Raw genomic sequence first — 18214 nt, forward strand, 5'->3', positions numbered from 1 at the left:
ACCTGAAATGTCTTCAGAGACCATCAGTCCCATAGGCCAAAAGGAGGTAAGTCCCATCACTTGATCAAGACATGGGGGTTGACTCCCCCTCCAACCCCTAGTCTGTGGGGGAAATCCCACTGGTGCAATGGGACGTAAGCAAAACTCTGCAAGAAAATAAAATGCATTTTAATGAATTCGGCCACACCACACTCCGTGGGGAAGGGGGGACTGATAAAGCTGGAACTGCTGCTTCAGGTACACACAGACATATGAGGCGGAAGTCACAGGCACATGGTATCAGCCCCGAGAGCACACACGGGGGTAAACGAAGGGCACTTGAGAAGGGGCTGCAGGGTTCCTAGCCCAAACCATCCCAAGGGCGGTCGTTTTCTTTGTTCCCCCTCCACCCCTGGATTTGCCCCAAGTTCGCTCAGGACCCTGGGTGATGGCCCGACGGTGCGGTGATCAGAGATGGGGCCAGGACCCAGATGGCCACAGAGCTCAGAACCTAGTGGGCCCTTAAATCCCCTGTGGCGTGTGCGGACAGGGCCTGCACAGACACCCCATGTGGCCCGCCCTCCCCAGGGACAGGGGCCACCCCCGCACTAGGGTTGGCCATTTCTGGAAAAAACAAAGGCAAACCGGACACAGCAAATTAAACCAGTGAAGTTTCCCAAGACACGGCGGGGGTTGAACAGAGCCAGCCTGAGCAGGGAGTGAATTCCATGGCTCAAGTTTCGTGTTGGGTGGATTTAAGACTTAATAATGAATGAAATGGACCGCAGGCTGCTACGGGCAGGGGAGAGACAAACAAAAGCTCAGACTCGACTGCACTGACCTTGCTCTTCTAACCCCGGAGGAAACAGACCACGGCCCCCGCCTCTCCGGCCCCCAGCCAAGCCAGCTTAGTCTTCGGAAAAGCCTCACAGATGGAACCCAGAAATTCTTGGCCAGAGGCAGCCCAGACCCTCTAGAAGGGAAAGGCAGGGGGACCACATTCCGAGGTTGGGCAGGCACCGGTACACACACCTGCACGCATAAACACACTCACACACACACGGCTCACATGTCACTCCCACAACTCACACGTGAACTCCAACACACCAACACACACTCACACACATGCAGTCATACCCACACTCATACCCACACACAATCACACACAGTCACATACTCTCACACACACACAAACACAGCCATTCCCCTGCAATCACTCCCACATACACACACAAGCTTGAACATACATGCACACTCACCTGCAGACACAAACACACACACCATCACGGAGGCACGGCTCAGACCGGGGGTCCCATACCCCCAGGCTCTCACAGCTGCCAACCCCAAGATTTGAAGAGACAAGCAAGGCCAGCTGAAGGGTCTTTCGGGGTCCCTCAGAGCTGGCTCTGAGCCTGCTCCTAGGGCCCACGCACCGCCCCGACCGTGTGAAGATCTGCCTGACCCCAGCTGGCACCGCTGGCAGAGCTCTGCCTGGAAGGATGCCGCTCTCCAAAGCTCCCGGCCCAGAGTCCTGCATCTCCCAGCAGCCTCCCTGCCTCTGAAGCCCGGTCACCGAACCCAGCGCAGGGTGCCTCCCAAAGTGAGGGCGCCCGCTCCCCTGGGAGCCTCACATTACAGGACCTTCGGATGGGAAGAACGCAGCGCTGCCAGCCCCTCAGGTGAGATGCGGCGGGAGGCGCCCCGGCCCCTGCCTGGTAATTCCCAGCTCTTGCCAGCTGGGCTACGCGGGGCACAGACAAAGGGACCCAAGGGAGGTGATGGCTGGAGCTGGGGCAGCTGGGGGACCTGCTCGGCCCCCACCCCCTGGCCGGGCTCCACCAGCTTTTTACTATTCTGATGTCTTAGCTCAGACTCACGCAAGCTGCCCCGGAGCCCTTCCTGTGCACCTCTGCTAAGGGCTGTTCTAACCACGAAGGAGGCGGGAACCAGGGCCCCTCCACCTGTACAGACGAGGAAACTGAGGCACAACCACAGGGACGTCCCCCAGGGAAGGACAGCACCAGGCCTGTCCACAGTCAGGCCCCTTGACACAGGTCAGTCGTACAAGACTACACCTGCGTAGGTGAGACCAGGAGAGGGACCCCCGTGTCAAGCTCCCATGCAGTCATGGTCTGGCTCTCCTTTGAGCCATGACAGGACCACCAGAATGGCCCATCATCTGCATTGCAGGGAGGGGCCCCCGAGGCCCGGGAGGTGCAGAAGCTGGCTGGAGCTCACAGGGCTGACGAATGGAAGACAGGCCAGTTCATGGGTGAGGGCGGCAGGGAAGATGCCTTGCCGGAAAGACCAAGCCCGGACACGTCTTTCGTTCACGTTGTCTGAGGATGAGAGCAGACACGCGCACTTGAACCCTGCTCCTCCATTCATTTGTCCACCCCACAAGCGTTCCTCTAAACTCTCAGAGTCAGCTCACACATCTGCAAACAGGGACGTGTTGTGAGGGGTGGATGAGAAAACGTAATGTGAAGAAGCACTCTTATTCCATTTACATGAACTGTCCAGACCAGGCACATCTGTAGAGACAGAAAGCAGATTAGTGATTGCCTGAGGCCAGAGGAGGGAGGAGGGATTGACTGCAAATGGGCAAGAGGCATCCTTCTGAGATCATGGAAATGCCTGAAAGCTGGATTGCGGTGAGGACTGCACAGCTCTGTGAATTTACTTAAAAGTCACTGAATTGCTCACTTAAAACAAATGAATGTTATGGTATGCAAATTATACTTCAATAAAACTGATAAACAAAAGCACTATTTGGCCAATAATAATAATTAGCACTAACGAGTACCACTAGTGCTAATAAAATTAGCAGCTACATTTAGTGAGCATGTCCCAAACGCCAGCACTGTGCTAAGTGCTTCTATTACCACAATTAATCTCTTTTCATCCTCCCATTGGTAACATCCCATTTTTGAGATGAGGAAGCTGAGGCTCAGCAAGGTGAGTAACTTGCCCTGAGTCACAGAGCCGGATGCCCCAGTGGTGTTTGACCAGGATCGTGGGGTCTACTCTCGCCCTGCTCCCCCTGCAACCCCACCCAGTCTTTGAGAAGAAGAAGCAACCTGCCCCAGCACCACAGTTCCCGAGGTTCATTGCGGGGCTGCCTGGCTGGCTTTATTTTTCTGCAAACAAGTCTCAAAACTAAAGCAAAGCACATTATTCTGGGAACAACAAACTGAGCAACTGCTGAGATTATAATAATCTGAATTGAAACGAAAATAAGGCTCCTTAAACTGAAAAGACCCAATCAGGGGAAATGGGCATGTAGACAAATAAAGACCCAACTCAGATTGCCCTGTTTAAAGCCTTTTACCTTAACAACATTGACTGCTGCCGTCCCATCCCTCCAAATGCATTTTGTTTGGGGGGCACTTAGCTTACTGTTCTAGGAGCAGACTGGAGAGATGACTGGGGCCAGCACACTCAGGATGGATGTGCAGGGAGGTCGGCAGATGAAGGGGGGTCCTTTTCTTACAGCGGCAACGCTCCCCTCACGCTGACTGTTAGACATCACACAGCGCAGCCGGTGCAGCACACGCCCTCGGGCAGATGTGCAAAAAGGGAAGGGGTGCAGAAACGGGATGAAGGCAACCCCAAGGTCCCCTTCAACTTGAATGTTTCAGAACTCAGGGAGAAGGTAGGTTCAAGGAAAGTCCAGCTCGACCAACCACCTTTTCATGTCCAAGTGAATGCTTTGATAGAGTCTACTATGTGCCAGGCACTCTTTTAAAAGCTTTACACGTGTTAACTCATTCAGTCCTCTCAACAGCCCAATGAGATAGGCACTATTATTATTATTGAATATTTCCCTGATCAGGTGAGAAAACTGAGGCACAGAGAGGCTGAGTAACTTGCCTAAAGCCACACAGCTTGCAGGCAGGAGAGCCAGGATTCAAACCCAGTTAGTTGGTTCTGAGTCAGTGCTTTCACCCACCATGCTACCCTGCCTCTCCCCTTTGGGAGGGTGCACCGTCACGTGAGAATATCAAGAGGGAAACCCAGTGACTAATGCCAGATCCTTGGCCTCCCCCTCCCCCTAGAATGAGTACAAAGAAATATAACAAAATAAGTGGAAAAATCACTTTCAAAAAGGAAATTAAAGTCATTTAAAAAGGACTAATCCTGAAAAAAGGCCTGATAGGAAATGGGTTATATGGGGCTTTTGCTGTCTGCTGCAGGAAGAGAACGAAAATAAGCATAAAAGAGGGGAGGAATTTCGATAAAAACTCAATTATGTAGAAAAAAGAACATTAACTGGGCTTCAGGATACATCAGTGGCAGAAAGAGTCAGGGGGACCCCAAGGTCACATGGCCACACTTGGTGAATTCCACAGGCTGAGGCCGCAGCCATGACAACGTGGCCTCAGACACACCTTGTCCGGGCACAGCAGAGTGGCCGCCACCCAGGATGGCTGGGACCCTCAGCTCCACACTCCTCCAGTCACAGAGAATCAAGGTCGGGGCTGCCGAGAAAGTACCTGGATGCAGGAGGGAGAGTAGCTAGCCCACAGGCCCAGAGGAGTGAGCGGAAAGGGCGACCTTCCTGCAGCGAGGGGCACGGGCTGAGGAGGGAGGGAGCCCTCTGTCACTGAAGTTGTCCTAGAGGAATAAACGGCTCTGAAAAGAACAGTGAGGGGGAAGGTGTAAACAGCCAATGCCCAGGCAGCTCCAGGTTTCTAGGACATTCCTGGGATGGGCAGGTCCATTCAAATGAATAAAAATGACCACCAGCCTCCAGAGGGGACAAAAGCTGAGCGGTCCCAGGAGTGAAGTTTCCATCAAGTCCACAAGTGCCCCCAGTGTGGGGTACTGTGCTGGGGATTGAGGGCTCACTCGAGTGCACCCCACCTGGGTGCTGCCCCATGGATAGTCCAGACCATGCACAGCAGGCAGACTTGGGACAAGCAAGGGGCCTGGGGGAGACACGCTGGGGCTGAGGAAAGAGCACTGGACAGAGAGTCCAGCAGGAGACCTGGCCCTCGGCTGCCTCCACGTAATATGGGAAGTTGGAATTTGAGCCTCAAGAGTCCCCTCTGGATGAATATAAAAGTCATTTTGGACAATATTCCAATCATCCAGATTGTTTCCATGATGGCCACAAAAAGGCTCGACCATTCCTCACGAAGCCCCAGAAGGTCTCCTTGCTATTCACCCAATTCCTTGGGAAAATGAAAATTGCTGTGGAGGCAAGTTCCCCACAAGACAAAGCTCTATGGTGCTCCACGTAGAGCCTCCCCTCTGTCCCCATTGGGAAGTCCAGGAATGGGAATAACTGTGGCTCTTCCCCAAGCTCGGAGAAACAGGACCCCAGACTCAGGAACCATCTACGCCAATCCCGCTTGATATAGAGGAAGAAGCTGAGGCCCAGAGAGAGAAGAAAACTTCCAGGGACAGTAAATTGTTAGTGGCCACCTCGAATACTGTATTCAGGAGGATTCTGAGGCCATATCTGGGCTCAGAAGAAATGAGTGCGGAAATCAATTGGTAATGTCTGCCACGAGCAGAGGAGTGCACAAGTGGAATGTTCAAAGAGCGGGGAGCAAATTGGAGGAGGAGGTCTCCTGATTCCCAGTGCTAGAGAAGAAGCCTTTAACCATCAGGTTTTCTCTTTCAAGAAGGGAACTGTGCATCCCCTCCGAAAAGGAGGCTTTAGCGCAGGATCACCAAAATCCTGTTGTTCAAGCAGAGACAACAGCATTTGACAGGTACTGTGGAGCTGTATTGTAGTCTAGAGAGGGGTCTCCAGCCAGGGAGAAGGGTCAGCAGGTCCAAGCCTGCTGATGGTGAGGTCCACCCAAAGTGGGCACAAAGCAGCCCGGGCATCCTGGGAGGGCAGATCAATGCTCCCCAGAGCCCGAGGTGACAAAAGCTGCAAGACATGAATGTGCTTCAGGACACACCACTGACTGCACTTCCCACAGAGGCAGCCAGAACCAGACAGCTGGCTTCCAGACGTGAAACGATGCAAATTCAGCTGGAGGAGCATCTGGGTGAATTGCTGATCTCTTCTTAGGAAACTTCAAATCTCTACCCATCTGTCTCCCTGCGCTTCCTGTAAACCTGGTGCAGCAGAGGGATCTGTGGGGAGCCTGGATCTGTGACGAACTTGGTCCCAGAGGCCACTCTGTTGCTGGGAGGGTGGGAGTGCTTCTGCCTCTGTGACACGGCTGGACTGGGCAATCTCTGAGGCCTTTTCCTGGGGCTGCTTCCAGTAAACTGTGGTGTGAGCTTCCTGAGAGGCCCAGCACAGTTAACCCCTGGACCAGAGTGGGGTCCCGGATCCCATGGTATGAAGGCCCAGTAGGAGACGGAGGCTGCCAGGCCAGAGCTCCCAGCTGGGCGGGGCATCCTCACTGTCTCCATGCCTACCAGGGACTCAGCCCCCAGAGGCAGAATCCAGACTCCAACCAGGCCCAGGGGGGCCCACCGACAAGAAGGGGACAAGAGTGCCTGCCCTGTTCCTTACCTCTTACCAGGTGACAAAGCTGGCCAGCCATCCCAGAATACTCTGCAACTCAGTTATATGCACACATGGAGAATCAGTGCAAGGGGGACGGGAGGCAAGAGGAAGTTAACGGGCCATCACTCATCTTATTTAACACAGACGGGGAAACAGAGGCCACATAGCAGGAGCAGACAGATCCAGAGCTAAATTCATGAAAACCACAGTAGTTACTATTTACGGAACATTTTCTATAAACCAGATCCTTTGCCAGCATTTTCTCATTTGATTCTCACAATATCACTATGAGGTAGGTGCTATTACATCCCCTTCATTCTAACCGTGCAAACTGAGGCTCCAAGAAGGAAAGCAACTTTCTGAGCACATGGAGTTAGCAAGTGGCAAATGTACCACTACCCCCACCCCAAATCCACTCGCTAACCACTAGACTACACTGCCTCTCCAGGCCCTGAGTGCCGGTTTAGGGCCTGCCCCACTGCAGAAGCTGCTCAGTGCCGACCCCTATAACTCAAGGACAGCCAAGAAGAGGTCCTCATACTTTATAACCCCACCCGCCACAAAGACAAAAGACATGTCCCAAAGTAGGCAGAGTCGGTGGCTGGCTTTACCAAGCTGGATTACCCGAGGCTGGCTCTGATGCCAAGCACCAATGAATGTAGCTGGCCTCTTGCCTCACTTGGTGGCAGACAGAGCAGGATGCTTAAATAATCTGTGCAGAGGTTGTGGTAGGCAAGAAAATGCCCCCCCCCACAAGATGTTCATATCTTAATCCCCAGAACCTAGGAATATGTTACATCACATGGCAAAAGTGAATTAAGGTTGCAGATAGAATTAAGGATGCCAGTTAGGTGACCTTCGGATAAAGAGATTATACTAAGTTACCTGGGAGAGCCCAATGTAATCACAAGTGTCCTTAATGCAGATGAGGGAGGCAAAAGAGGAAGTCAGAGTGATACAATTGTTGGCTTCGAAGATGGAAGGGGGCCACAAGCCAAGGAATGTGGGCAGACTCTAAAAATGGGAAAGGCATGAAAACAGATTCTCTCCAGAGCCTTCAGAAAGGAACACAGCCCTGCGGTTTTAGCCCAGTGAGATCCATATCAGACTTCCGATTTACAGAACTATAATATAATAATTTGTTCTTGTTTTAAGCCAGTTAAGTCCATGCTAATTTGTTACAGCAGCAATAGGAAACGAATACAGATATCGGTACCAGGAGAGGGGTGATGCTATTACAAATACCTGAAAAGTGCGGAAGTGGCTTTGGAATTGGGCAGTGGGCAGTGACTAGAAGAATTTTCGGGAGTGTGGTAGAAAAAGCCTATATTGCCTTTAAAAGATTATTCATAGAAAAACTGACTCTGTTAGTGAAGACTCAATAGGAAGTAAGGAATACATTTGAGAAAACCTAAGTCACCGTAAAAAATACCTAAATCATCATGAACAAACGGATAAGAGAAACATGAACATTAAAGGCACTGATGGTGAGGGCTTAGAAGATGAGGAACTTGATATTGGAAACTGGAAGAAAGGGATCCTTGTTATACAGTACCAGGAAGCTTTAGGGAATCATGTCCCACAGTTATGTGGAAAACAGGACTTGTGACGGAGAAAAATGGATATTTAGCTGAGGGGATTTCCAAGCAACATATTGAAGGTATGGCCTGTTTTCTTCTTGCTGCTTGTAGCGGAGAGGAAAGAGATGGATTGAGAGAAGAACTGTTAAGCAAAAAGAACCAGGAATTGATGATTTTGGAAATTCTCAGCCTAACCAAATTGCAAAAGACATTATAATTAAGAGATTCACTATCAGCAAATCACGCTCTAGGGAAAAGACTGAGAATGTGACTATACATTTTGCCAATATCTCAGAAGAATCAAAAGGTTGGAACACTCAGTCACACAAAAGACTCTTGGAAGAGATTAAGAATGTGACTCACATATCCTCTATGCCAAACCAGAGAGCATCTAGGAAATTTGGGGGCATTGCCCTGGAGCCATCCCAGAAGAAGCCAAAAGTAGAGATCAGATTATCTAGAAAAAAATCTATGTAGGGACCTCTTGTCTAACGGCGTAGATCCCCCATGACATACACAGGAGACCCACAAGCTTCTTGAAAAGTTTATACCAGCAGAAACACTGCCAGCTTGGACCAAAAAGGAGATGGAAGAAGGCTGAGGAACCCCCCAAATTCTACAGGCAGGAAATAGGCTAATAAAATTACTCAGCTGCAAACATGTGATACTTTCCATTTTAAAAAAGAAAACAAAAAAAAAAAGATAACTCTGAGGGCAAAGCCAGAGAGTAGAACTTTGAGCCCAGAGGGTGGTACCATGAGCCATAGTGGATGAGATCACTGCTGGACTAGGTTTAGATTCTGGCACTGAATAACCATAGGGATGTATGTAAAGGCAAGTACACCCATCCCCTCTTGTTCTTTCATTTTCCCAACTCTTGAGAGCGGGAATCTGATGAATTGGTCTCTAAGAGCCTTTGTAGCTCTAAGAGTCTGTGATCAACTAGGGATGGCTTCCCTGGGTACAGGAATGAGGAATGCCAGATAGTAGGTATCCCAGCTTCCTGCTGGATATCTCCCAGTTTAAGTGTTCTTTCCCTCGGCACATATTTGTTGAGTCTGCTCTGTATGCCTGGACCTCTGAGGGTTGCAGAAGGTACCTAGCATTCTTAGGTTTCTCTGCTCTTGTCTGCCCAACCTCTCTGTCAATTAGTTACTGTCTCAAGTTTCAACTCTAAACCAATGCTTTGCCACTTTGAAGCACTTTAAAAGAGGCGGGGAAAAAACCTTTCATGTAAGCAGTAGTCAGTCGTGCATGTAGATATTTGATTTTCCTAAAGGGACATTTGAGGGTATGGTGTAAAGGTTGGAGGCCCAACCCCTGAGAAGTCAAGAGTCCACCCTGAGAAGAAAGGGGAAAAGGCAGCTGGAGGGTCTTTCCTCAAAGGGAGGCCAAGGAGCCTCATAAAGGATACCAGGAGCTGACACGGATCCACCTAAAATCTTGAATTAGAATTATGCTTTTAGTAAAAATACCAGCAATTTGTATTCACCCTTCCCTGCTCCAGGGAGCTCAGAGTGCCTTTGCAGCTATGATCTCATCATCACCAATGAGGCCACAGACAGGGAAAGCAGGGATCATTCTTTCAGTTTGGGAATAAAAATTAAGCAGGTTGGGCGGGGGTGGTGCTCAAGGGTCAACAGGCAGCATGAGGGTGGAGGCTGGCACACAGAGGTCAGTGGCCCCAAACTGAGAGGAGGATGAAGGATTCTTGCCCTTAGCAGCTGCTTCTCCAGCTGGCCCTGGTGGGTGATGGGTGGGGTCCTATCCTTTGACCCACCTCTAAGGGACACTTACATATCCTTGAGTGCCCACAGACCTCCCAACAGACTGAAAGCCATGGCCCGGCATGCCTTTTTCTAGCTGTCTCTAGGGGCTGCTGAAATGCCACCTGACAGCAAATAACTGCCATCCAGGCCCTTAATAAACCTTCCAGGGAACCAAAACCATCAGCATTATGTTGAAGAGACTCAATCAGTCTCAAGGAGACATCAGCCACTGGGCGACAGCAGAGCCATATTTTGAGAGTATGGGCTCGCTTAGACTGAGCTGCCACTCATTGGCTGTGTGACGGCTGTCAAGCCACTGCACCTCTCTGAGCCCCCATTTCCTCAACCATAGGATGGGGATAATAAGAGTGTCTACCTTACAAAATGGGTAATGTGTATATGCTGCTAAGCATTCAATAAATGAAGGAGGTTACTAGTGTAACTTATACTATTTTCATTAACTGTAAATCCCATCAACTGTATGGCATTTAAAATTTTACACAGCATTTTCACACACATTATCCCTTTGACGTTGGAGCAGCTCCTCATGGTTGAGGTAGTGGTGATGGTTATTATTTCCATATTACAAGTAAGCAGGGTGCCACACACCCAGGGATCCTGGGATGGAACCCAGCATCCCACCCAGCCTGTGTCCCTCTTTCACACTCAGAGGATCTGGGTTTACACAGTAAGCTGCGTGGTCAACCCCACGGATGAGGAAACAGAACAGAGAGGTTAGATCAAACCCCGATGTCACAGAGCAGATGGTAAATGGAAAAGCTGGGACTGGAGTCCCAGCTGGACTGAGAGAAATGATGACCTGAGCAGGGGGACACAGATCACCGTGACTGTCCTCTCACCAGATGGTCTGGGGACCACCCAGTTATCAGTTATTTTGTAAAAATGCCAACATTTAGAAATCAAGAACACTCAAAGTTTTTTAAAACATCCACTTCTGAGTTTTCTGGAAGGAGAAGGCGAAGACCTGGAGACACAGGACCTGCATCTGGTGCAGCCATGACAGAGCAGAACTGCAGCTCCCCATTAGAACCAGGTGTGCTCACTCTCCTGTTTGTCCAGACCCACAGGGCTCCCTTCCTCATCATGAGGTGTCCTGGGCCCCAAAGGCACTTGTGTTTGCTTGGCGGCTGAGTCCAGCAGCTGGACTTAGGAGCCTTAGACTCCCAGCTCCATCAAGTTAATGAACCTCCTCAGTTGTACAGAAGACGAAACCTGCCTCAGTTTCCTCATCTGTAAAATGGGAATAATAATAATAATCCCAATTATAGAGTTGCTATGCAGATGAAATAAGTGAATATTTGTAACAGGTTATATATGAGAAATGCTCTATAAAATAAAAATAGTCACTGGCTACTGGCTGCCAGCTCAACATAAGGTCACAGGGCAGAGAAAGGGAGAGAGAGACAGGCAAGAGAGGCAGGCAATGGCCGTGATGGTTTGAATGGGCACAAGACAGTGAGGGGTCCCACCTCCCTGAGTTCTGATTAACAACCAGGAAGGTCTAAGTTAAGGACAAGCGGTTACCCCCCTACAGAAGATGATTTTCTAAGCAAAAGACACTCAACCTGCGTAAAGGCCCATCGGGCCCTTGCCATTTACAATCCCAGGACATCCGAGAGGAAAGAAGCCTACAAGAGCCCCCAGCCCAACCCCCTCATTGTAGAGACGGAAAACTCAGGCACCAGCAGTGCCTCGCTAGCACCTGGACCCGGGTCTCCAGGCTCACGGTGGAGGGCGTGGGGGATGAGGCCTGACTCCCAGAGCACCCCTGCCCCTCACCCACTAGGCTGCCATCCCAAAGGGCTGCTGGACACCCAGGACAGGAAGGGGACATCCGCCTTTCCCCTTGAAGCCTCTGACCTCACAGAACACACAGCCTGTCCGGCTGCTCCATCCCTTAGACGAATTTACTTGGCACTGATACTGAAAATGCAACTGAGCTTGAGTTTTATTGCAGAAATTAAACATACCACGAAAAAAAAAAAAAGAGAGAGCACTCGTCCACTCGCCCGAGAGCTGCCGGTGATCAAACTAGCTAAGGTGGAGTGTCACGATAGGCTCCTGCCAGGGAAGAAGGGCCCCAATATTCCCCCACGAGCCCCAAAGATGGGACTCTTGTTACTAGCAGAGGGGCTCTGGAAGGCTTTTCCATCAGCCCCCTGGCCGGGCCCCCTGCACTCCCCGACCTCACCCCACCAGCCTCCCACCGTCGCGGCTGCAGAGAGTCTCTGAAGTCACCTCCATGAGCTTTCACAAAATGACACCACCAAGGGCCGGAGCAAAGGACTCTCTGCTCGACTCGAGAGAAAGCAAGATGCTTTCAGGGTTGAATCACTGTTTTTCTTTCCTCCCTTTGGAGATCGGCAGAGCCCACATTCGGCCGTGTTCGTGGACCTGGGACTGGAAACAGCTGCGCTCTAATTACATGTAAAGTGTACCAAAACATCCTTTTTATCACAGACTGGAAATCTGTTAGCATCTGTCTCTCCTTTGTTTCTTCCACAAGATACAAGCTTGTTTCTACATTTTTCTCACCTGTAGCGGTGATTAAAATTCATTATAAATGAAAGGAGTGAACAGAGAAACAAGTTCCTCTGTGTACCGTTCTAAACTCAAATTAGAAACAGCTGTTTGCTAATTCATGCAGCGATGTTTTGTCGTGCTCTGTGAATCAATAATAACTCACCTTATTGCTGCAGAAATTTTTGGATAATCCATATATTTAATTCGGCGTTGGGTTCTCCAGGCAGGAACGTGGTGGCAGAACCTCCCAGCTGCCCTCAGGTGGGCACGAGGGGACTCTGGTTCACTCCCTGGAGACGTCCACGCTGCCCCGGCAAAGAACCCCAAACTCGGAGGCACCCAGCACCTCTCCCCTAGACACGGGTCCTGGCAGGACCAGAAGGAAACCCCAAAGCAGTCTCCTCATCCCCTCCCCTCCCTGGAATAAGCCAAAAAAAAAAAAAAAATCAACTCTGATTAAACGCAAACCACACACATCCTCCAACCACTGGAGGGAACAGCAAAATTAAACCTCTAATTGGTACCTGGAACAATTTAAAACTATTAAGTATAGGTGAAGCTTTTCTGTAAGAAAATACTCCTTTGATTAGGACTAAGTTTATTTGGATAGCATTCTTCCCTTCCCTACGTTATAGCTGCAGATGTCAGAGTTGCAGTCTGGAAGTCCTCGAATTTTCTGAGAAGTGTTCAGGCATCTCCTCAGCCAACTTCAGAGGAAAGCGCATGTGGCATCCAGAGCTGCAACCCTACCTGAGGCTCTGAGAGGGAGAGGATATTCTTTCTCCTTTGTGGGGAGGGAGGTGAGCAACACGTTCAGAGGCCCGTACTGCCACCACGGCACGCCCCGCCTGATCAGCAGGGGCTCCTCCTTCAAGACACTGCCCCCAGGAAGCCTTCCCTGACTCCCTCTGCCACCACTGGTGCCCTTCCCTGACCTTGGGGGCACTGCCATCAGGCCACTTTTCACCCTGCACTGTGGCACTTGGCATCACTGTCTATTTTGAGTCCTTGGGGAGCCCCTGTGTCCCCCCTCATTCTTTCAGGTCTGAAACACAGTCACACTGAGCCACTTTTTGAACCTCAGACTGGTATCACTGCCCACGGCCCAGTCCCACCCTGCAGCCACCAACCGCAGAGCCCTCCGTGAGTGCCAGGCACGGTGCCAAGCTCTTCATAAGCTTTACCTCATTAAATCCCCACCTCCAGGGCTTCCCTGGTGGCGCAGTGGTTGAGAATCTGCCTGCCAATGCAGGGGACACGGGTTCGAGCCCTGGTCTGGGAAGATCCCACGTGCCGCGGAGCAGCTGGGCCCGTGAGCCACAATTACTGAGCCTGCGCGTCTGGAGCCTGTGCTCCGCAACAAGAGAGGCCGCGATAGTGAGAGGCCGGCGCATCGCGATGAAGAGTGGCCCCCGCTCGCCACAACTAGAGAAAGCCCTCGCACAGAAACGAAGACCCAACACAGCCATAAATAAATAAATAAATACTTAAAAAAAACAAAAAAAATCCCCACCTCCATCCTACGTGGTGCCCACCACCATTTTCCCCGTTTTACAGATCAGACACCTGAGACTCAGAGAGGGCAAGGGCCCCGAGTTTCACAGCAGACAGTGGAATGATCCCACATTTCCCCAGAAAGCCATCAAAGCCACCTCCTGTTATCAGAGAGCAGGCCTCACCAGGTCCAGCCTCCAGGCCTTTGTTCAGGCCATGGTGCTCACCAAGGATGCCCCTCCACCAGCCACCCGAACCCAACCTGTTACTCAGCGCCCAGCTCTGCTCACCTCCTAGCGCATCCCAGGGGGTTTCTCCCGCATGGCTGCAGTCAGGCACTCATTTCGTGGTGCTCATCTGGGCCTAAGGAGACAGCAGTCCAATGCGTCCAGGGGGTCTGCCTAGCGCAGCTCACACTCATCTGTAGGGCTCTAGGGACCCGCTTTCCCTTGGGGGAGGCCCGGACGGCTCCCTCCCGGGCAGGATCAGGGAAGTGTGAGCGGGGAGGAGGTGCCATGTGCTGGGAGGCAGGGGCACTCAAATTGTGCTTTGAGGAAGGAGGACGCTCTCCACTGACCCACGTCCCCCAAACATGGGATGTGCACAATCATTAGAACCCATCGTGATTTAGGGGGCAGCCCAACACTGATACACAAAGTGAGAAAGCTCGTGCCCCTTCGATTCCCTTTTCAGCCATCCGGCAGAGGAGAAGGACTCCACTTGGTGCCATGTCTTTAATTTCTCTCTAACGTTCCAACAAAGAGAGAATAGACCCCAAGGCTCAGGGTTTTCAGAATGCCAGAGCTCTGGCTGGAATAACTTGAACGTGGGCTTTTCTTTGGGTCTGTTTTCAATTTACTTTTAAGGTCACTGCCTACTTACAGCAAATGATACTGATTTTCCATTGGCAGAATTAAGTAAATAAATTAAAGTACAAAACGAGGACTTAAAGAAAAATACTAGGTAAATCATAGCACCAGTGATACGGAAATCTTGCAAAAATTATGGCAGAGGGATACAGATGACCAAAGCCCGGGACATCCAGTGTAGAAGTGGGCGTGGAAGTTGGATATCTCAGGAATAGCAGGCTGAAGTCTGCGTGGTCACTCCAGGGCTTTGTCCCTGAAATGATTTTCCAGCCCCAGCTCCTCCAGGGAGAAGACGTGAGAGACGGTGCCAGGTAGAGCCTGGGAGCTGAGGCTCAGGAAAAGCTGTCCTAGGAGCCTGCTGCCACACCCGGCCCCGCTCAGCAGCCCTCCACCCCTCAGGCCATGCCCCCCAGTCCCCAGAGACCCGGCTCAGCTCTGCGCTCGCAGCAATCAGGGCAGGTGGCAGGGGGAGGTCACAGGCAGGGCATCTGGGCGAGGCCTGAGACAGGTTCAGGAGGTCTCAGTGCTCCCTGAGGGAGGGAGGCCCCGGGGAGAATCAGAGCTCATCCACACAGGAGCTGCCGCCTCCCCCTCCAGGTCTGGTTGGCCCCAAGCAGAACGCAGCAAAACCCACGGCACTGGCCCCGGGCCTCTCCCAGCGGGCTGGACCAGCACTGGACCAGCACCTTGGTTCTGGGGCTGCTTCCGGACCCAAGCAGCTGTGTGACCTTGGGAAAACCCTTGGCCTCCGGGCTCTCCTCACCTCATTTACAGAATGCAGCTTGTATCCTGACTTTCTTACTGGACATGTGGACAGAGGAAGTATTCAATGAATGTAAAGAATGTGAATAAATGACCAGATTTGTACTATAATTTTCACAAAACCCAGTATCAGAGAAAACCACATGGTGCTTCTAACCTAGAACTTGAAGCGTCTAACGTAGAGCTTAAAGACATGGAAAGATGATTAATAAGTATGGTATATTTCATATTAAATATGTACATACATGCCACACATGCCTATAACATACGGATAATAAATGACATTTATTATGTGCTAGACATTTCTTGAGTGTTTGCTCCATGTCACACGTTGTCTCATTTAATATTCACAACAGTCTGACGAGTTATTATTGCCAGCCCCCATTCTGCAGATGAGAAAACTGAGGCTTACAAAGGTTAATTAACACTTCCAGGGTCTTACAGGTCAGAAATGGCCGAGCTGGGCTTTGGATGTGGGTCACCTGACCTCACAGGCTGTGCTGTTAATCACCCTGAGACGCTGTGTTTGCGAATCACCATATGGGAGTGAAGGAAACTGAGTGGGTGACACCTGCTCAGAAGCAAGAACATCTCCCCCCTACCCCACCCCACCCCAGAGCCAGCTTCACTTAGAGCCCAGGTTGGATGCCAAATCAAGAACCCCGGGAGGATGTCAGGGTCGAGTCCTCATTTTCAGCCCAGACACGTCTTGGGGGACACTCTCCTCGGGCTGGGAGGGTCAGACTTCCGCAGACAAGGCAGGCATGCTGTCCGACCTCGAAGCCCGGATCCGCTGTTTTTCACCTCAGTCGAATCCATAGACAACCAGCTCAAGGATCCCCCCAGCATCTGGAGAACGGAGGAGCCTCCCACAGCTGGGAGGATGGAAGCACTCCCCCCAAATACTCGCTCTCTTTGCCCCGTGATGTGTCAGGGGCCCTCTCGGCAATCCCGCAAGACCGTCACAGCTTGGTCCCATTGCATAGAAGAACACACTGGGGATGGAGGGTTGAGGGGCTTGCCTCTGCAGGCGACCCTGGCCCGTGCATCACAGCCCTCGGCCCCTCGGTCCAGCCGCAGCTGCGGTGGACGGTCTGAGCACCGGGGCCTGAGGTCCCACCTCAGGCTCTCACCTCCAGGGCTCTGCCTCTCTCCAGAAGGTGGTCCTCAACCAAAGGGAGGCTGAAGCCTGCAGGGCATCTTGCACATACATGAAGAGGTCCCAGCAGAATCGAGCCCAGGGGTCCGCAGCCGTGACCTTGACACTCCTCCTCAATGCTGACCTTTCCCTTCCCTGCCTCACTCTCCCTGTCCCTCACTCCTGCTTCCTAGAGCACCTACCTCCGCATCATAGAACCTGGACCCAAGTCCTGGCCTCAAGCTCTACATTCAGGAAACGCATCCACGACACTTACCCAAGGTGGTGGCGCCGGAAGGCCGAGTCCATCCAATGATTCACCATGCTCGGGTCACCTTCCAGACTTGTGCCTTATTTATTTTACTTACTTACTTTTATTACTATCACTCAACTTTGTCCTTTCACCTGCTTTAGGCCTAACAGTGCTACGTACCTGAGTGTAATCCCAAATAACTATCTTGATGAAATCGTGGGTGTGATGTTTTGTAATGTCCATTAAAATACATACATAATTACCTTCTTCAAAATTGCATGAACCATCTGAAATTGGGCTGCCAATCCCTAAAAGTGTCTCAGGCCCCCCCTGTGAGGCTCCTCCTCTGGCCTACACTTCGCACAGGACTGCAGCTCGCGGTGTGCCCCTCGCCCCGCTCCAGGCTGGGAGCGTGCTGGGGGTGGTGGCGTGGTGTGCCCAGCACAGCACCTGGCCAGAGGCAGGCAGGGGAGAAGAGGCGGGCTGGGCCCTGAAGAGGGGGAAGAGCCCTAGGATTCCCCACCGACGTGCTGGTGCCAGCAACGCAGCCACTCTGCGGGCCCCACTCACCCTTTATACTCAGCCAATCTACGACTCAGCAGAGAAAATTTCAATTTTCCCTGGATTTTCATGTCTCAGCCTCCAGAAAAATTGCCATCGTGGGTTTTGTTGCCTAGCTGTCAACCCTCGATGACTGAGACTGCTCCGGCCCCACCTGGGTTGGGAGGAGATTAAAGCAGCCTGGGGAAGGCCCCGAGTGCAGGGACAGCAGCTGGGGAGGTGGCCACCTGGCCCAGGACCACAGTGAGAAGGAGGAGCCCCGTGTGGCTGGGCTGGCATGACAGGTGCCCCCCGGAGGCAGCTGTGGCCAGGGGCAGTCCCCTGACTCGACTTCCAAGTGTGGGGCAAGGCAGCTGCAGTCCCAGACATCACAACTGGGGCATGCAGTCCCCTGGTCCCTTCTCAGCATCGCTGACCCTTCCCTAGGCACCCTTACCCCCTGCTGCCACCTCTGCTTCTTCAGCCTGAACGGCCACCACATCCTTACGCTGTAACCAAGCCCTCATCTTACCCTACACTGTGCCTACTGTCATAAATAGACTTGAAAATCATCATAAACTATGTTCACTGAGCACTTACTATATGCCATGCTCACTTTTTTTGTTTACTGATATTATTAAGCATAAATGTTTTGCGCGTATTAATGCATTTAAACCACACATAATCCTTTCACTAGACACATTTTACAAATGAGGAACCTGAGGCTCAGAGGCTGAAATAAACCTCTGGGAGTGTCCAGCTGCCACCCGCTGTGCACGTGGGGATACTGAGGACCTGAGGTCTGAGA

The 18214-nt window shown here is 51.5% G+C and overlaps 1 protein-coding gene across 2 annotated transcripts in view; it reads right to left on the reverse strand.

Annotated features, from left to right (window-relative positions):
* ZNF423 (zinc finger protein 423) overlaps window positions 1-18214 on the reverse strand; it is a 335079-nt gene that overhangs the window by 146037 nt on the left and 170828 nt on the right. The gene's annotated exons all lie outside the window — the stretch shown is intronic.

This window comes from Balaenoptera ricei, chromosome 19 (assembly GCF_028023285.1).
Source record: "Balaenoptera ricei isolate mBalRic1 chromosome 19, mBalRic1.hap2, whole genome shotgun sequence".
Lineage (NCBI taxonomy): Eukaryota > Metazoa > Chordata > Mammalia > Artiodactyla > Balaenopteridae > Balaenoptera > Balaenoptera ricei.